The following is a 4,468-nucleotide window of genomic DNA, read 5'->3' on the forward strand; positions in this document are numbered from 1 at the left end:
CCATCCAGCTCAGCTTCCCACCAGCCACCCCTCCCCTGATTTCCACCGGCCAGCCCCGCTGCGCCCAACCCCCTACCCACTGACCAGGTCTGCTTCCCACCAGCCGCCCCTCCCCCATCTCCCCTGGCCAGCCCCACTGCCCCGACCCCCCTGACCAGCTCTGCTTCCCACCAGGCACCTCTCTCCTGATCTCCCCTGGCCAGCCCCGCTGCCCCCGAGCCCCCCTACAACTCTGCTTCCCGCCCCCCCTTCCTCCCCACCAGCCCTGCTCCTCTCCCAGCCAGTTCCCCCTCCCCTCCCCCGAACCAACCCAGCTCCAGTGGCTCGAGTCCTGTGCAAGGCCAACCCCCACACATATTATATTTGACATCACGGGCGGGAGGGAGGAGAGGGCTTCCTCACCCCTCACGTGCTTGCGCAGTGGAAAGCCATGGTATAGGTAACTGGGGCAGCTGCCCCTCGGATCGCAAGCACTGGGGTGGGCTGATCAGGTCCGAAAGTACCTTAAAGCCTTCTCCTGGAGGAAAGGTTCTCCCATGCAAAGTTTGGTTGTGGTAGCTCTTACAGTGTCCAAGTTATTAGAGCTCACACATACAAACGTTCTCCTTTATATATTAGATAAATATATTAGTAGTTAATGGTAACAGATGGATCATCTGAAGATCATCCCACTTGAAGAAGTGGGTTTTGCCCAGGAAAGCTCATGATACTATATATATACATACATGAATTTGTTAGTCTCTATGGGTATGTCTAGACTACAGGGTTTTGTCGACAGAAGTTTTGTCGACAGATACTGTCGACAAAGCTTCTGTCGACAAAGAGCGTCTAGACTACATCCAGTTCTGTCGACAAAGCAAGCCGCTTTGTCGACATCACAGTGTGGACGTAAAGAACAATGTAGATGCAATAATGCCTTCTATCGACAGAACTCTGTCGATAAATGGTGTTATTCCTCATAGAATGAGGTTTACATTCGTCAACAAAACTGCTGAGTTTTGTCGATGTTATGTTGACATAACTCAAAGACAGTGTGGACGCAGGCATAGTTTTGTCGACAAAAGTCTAGTTTTGTCGACAAAACCCTGTAGTCTAGACACACCCTAAGGTGCCACAGGACTCCTCATTATTTTTATTGATGAATTCATATGCAAAAGTTACGAAACGTAGATAGAATTTGTAAGACACTTATACATGTTGGTTCATCACTGTTCACGCACCATCTTCCTTGGTTAACGACTATATTGATACTGCTGGGACCATTCTGATATGAAGGACTTTTTCTTACGTACACAAATGTATCGTATCCCACACTCCAAAAAAGAGTTCAGCTCTTTCACACTTGCTGTCTGGTCACCCTATATCCATTTCATGTAGACATTGCAAAATGTTAACTTTGCAGCTGCCTGGCAAGTATATGTGTCCTCAAGATCTCTCTGTGGTGACTCCTAGTTTTTGGAAGGAAAAGAAATAAGAAAGGAGTTTTGTGGTGAGCTGTGAGGCATCTAACAATTTCATTTACACCCTGGGTAGATGTGGAGTAACTTCACTGCAGCTGATGATGTTCCTCCATCCCTGGAGGTGTTCAAGTCCTGACTTGACCAAGCCCTGGCTGGGTTGATTTAGTTGGGATTGGTCCTGCTTTGGGCAGGGGGCTGGACATAGTGACTCCTGAGGTCTTTTCCTGCTCTAGGATTCTATGGTTCACAGGGAGGTTAGACTCTGGACTGCTATTTACAATGCTGAGGTTTGTTTATTGCTTGTTAATTTCCAAAATATTGTTTGTGCCGTGTGTGACAATAACCCTTGGCAACCCTCTTCCTTCCGCATGATGAATATTCAATAAATAACTAACTAGAATGCCTCATCATTTTTCATCCCATGAGCCTTGTCGCTAGCAATAGCCCAGCCTTGCTCCACCGCCTTCCGAGGGCTGCCCAGTAAGCGAGAGCACAAAGGACTTGCAGGAGGAGTCCTTTAATTCGAACTACCTAGTCCGTGCTGCGTGTAGCCTCAGGTAGTTCGAACTATGGATATTTAAAAATGGTGCTCGCCCGGGAACATGCAAATGAAGCCCGGGATACTTAAATCCCGGGCTTCATTTGCAAGCTCAAATGCCTACAATAGCCACCCTAGTTCAAACTAGGGTGGCAGTGTACCCTGACGTATTAGGTCACAGATTGGTGGATTTCAAGCCAGGAAGGACCACTGAGATCATGCTGTCTGAGCTCCTGCATTCTGCAGGCCTCAGAATGTCACCCAAAGATTCATACATCCAGATGAAACCAACCAGCCTCAGTTTAAAACCCCAAGTAACTGAGTCAGTTTTGGGAAAGTTGTTAATTATCCTCACCGTTTAAAAAATGCCTTAATTCTATTCTGAACATCCAGTCATTGGACTTCTACTTCCCTCTTCTGCCACACTGAAATGTTCTCTTTGACTGGAAATGTCCTCCCCTGTAGATATGCATAGACTGTGATGAAGTCACCTCTGAACTTTCTCCTTCACAAGCTAAACAGAGCAAGTTTCCCTTAGGGTATGTCTACACTACAGTGATATTTCGAATTAACTTAATTCAAAATAGTTACTAAGCTAATTCGAAATAATTCACTTAGACACAAAAACTATTTCACAATAGCTTTTTGCTATTTCAAAATAGCACGTCCACACTGAGTGGACCCTGAACCGAGGTTAAGGCTGGCCGGAACCAGTGCCGGCAGGGCATCAGGTTAGGACTTAGTGTGTGGGGCTGCTGCCTGAGGCTAACTGAGCTCCGTGCTTAAAGGGACCCCACCCCCACCCCGGACAGACAGTTCTCAGGGTTCCCCGCTTGCTTGTCTACCTTGATGAGGGACAGCAAAGCAGTCCTGGCTTGGAGTGCCCTGAGCGCCCGCACTCGGGACACCACAGCACTCAGCCACATGGAGCCAGAGCTGCCCGTGGGCACACCGGTGCATCTTGTGGGGTCGTTGCCATCAGCCCGGCTGCACTTGCTGCAGGCTGCCATCCGTGAGTACACTGGGGAGCTGTCAGGATCCAGGAGGACCTGAGGGAGAGTGTCCACCCCTCGGAGCCCTTGGAGCCTTCCCAGTCCTCCCCACCAGGGGCTCACGTCCTTCCACTTACCCCTCCCTAGCCCTCTTCCTGATGTCAAATAAAAGACACGTGTGTTCAAAAATAGAAACTGGGTTTATTGAACAAAAGGGGGGGGGGAATGAACCTCTGGGGAGACTGGGAAAAGGAGGTGGGAGAGGGGAAGAGAGAAGGTGGAAAAGGGGAGGGAGAAACCTGGGAGAAGGGAGCTGGAAGGGGGAAGCAAGGGGAAGAAGGGGGAGCGGAAGCTCAGAGCTCAGGGTTGGGGGTCTCGCCGGACCAACTTGACTTTCATGCAAACCTGCTCCTGGGTTTGCATGTGGCCTTCGGTGACCAGGCTGGCAGCTATCCTGCCAGAGACAGCCAGGTTCCTCCATTTATTTCAGAGATCATGGACGTTGGGGGTATCCCCGCCCCCAAACCCGAATAAGGTCCATGATCTCCACCCTGGACCAGGAAGGCGCCCACCTTCTCCAGCCCCTGGCAGGCTCCTGGGAGCTGGCAGACTGCTCCTGGGGGGCGGTGGAGGGCTGGCTGCCAGTGGCTTGCTGGCTCATGTTTTGGAGCCACTGAGTCAGGGGCCCTGGTGGCCACTGCTGGCTCTGGGCTGTCAGGCTTGGAGCTGGCACAGGCCCTGTGGCCAGGGTCTACCCCTTTAATGGCTCCGGGGCTGGGGGAGAGGAGAGTAAGCTTTCCTGGTTGTGGCCACCAGGGCTACTTGGGAAGGGCTGGAGGTCCCCTATTTCGAATTAAGTGTCTACACAGCACTTAATTCAAAATAGCTATTTTTAATTTGGTGTTACTCCTTGTAGAATGAGGTTTACCAAATTCGAAATAAGGGCTCCAGTATTTCGATTTTATTTCAAAATAGCAGTTTTCCTGTGTAGATGCTATTAAAGTTAATTCGAAATACCGGTAATTCAAAATGACCTTAGCAAGTTAGAGAAATGGTCAGAGGTAAACAGGATGAGGTTTAATAAAGAGAAATGCAAAGTGCTCCACTTAGGAAGGAACAATCAGTTCCATACATACAAGATGGGAAGCGACTGTCTAGGAAGGAGCATGGCGGAAAGGGATCTAGGGGTCATAGTGGACCACAAGTTGAATATGAGTCAACAGTGTGATGCTGTTGCAAAAAAAGCAAATATGATTCTAGGTTGTATCAACAGGTGTGTTGTAAGCAAAACTCGTGAAGTCATTCTGCCGCTCTACTCTGCACTAGTTAGGCCTCAGCTGGAGTACTGTGTCCAGTTCTGGGCACCACATTTCAAGAGAGATGTGGAGAAATTGGAAAGGGTACAGAGAAGAGCGACAAGAATGATTAAAGGTTTAGAGAACATGACCTATGAAGCCAGGCTTCATGAACTGGGCTTG

The sequence above is a fragment of the Pelodiscus sinensis genome, chromosome 30, assembly GCF_052426305.1.
Source record: "Pelodiscus sinensis isolate ZL-2025 chromosome 30, ASM5242630v1, whole genome shotgun sequence".
Taxonomy (NCBI): domain Eukaryota; kingdom Metazoa; phylum Chordata; order Testudines; family Trionychidae; genus Pelodiscus; species Pelodiscus sinensis.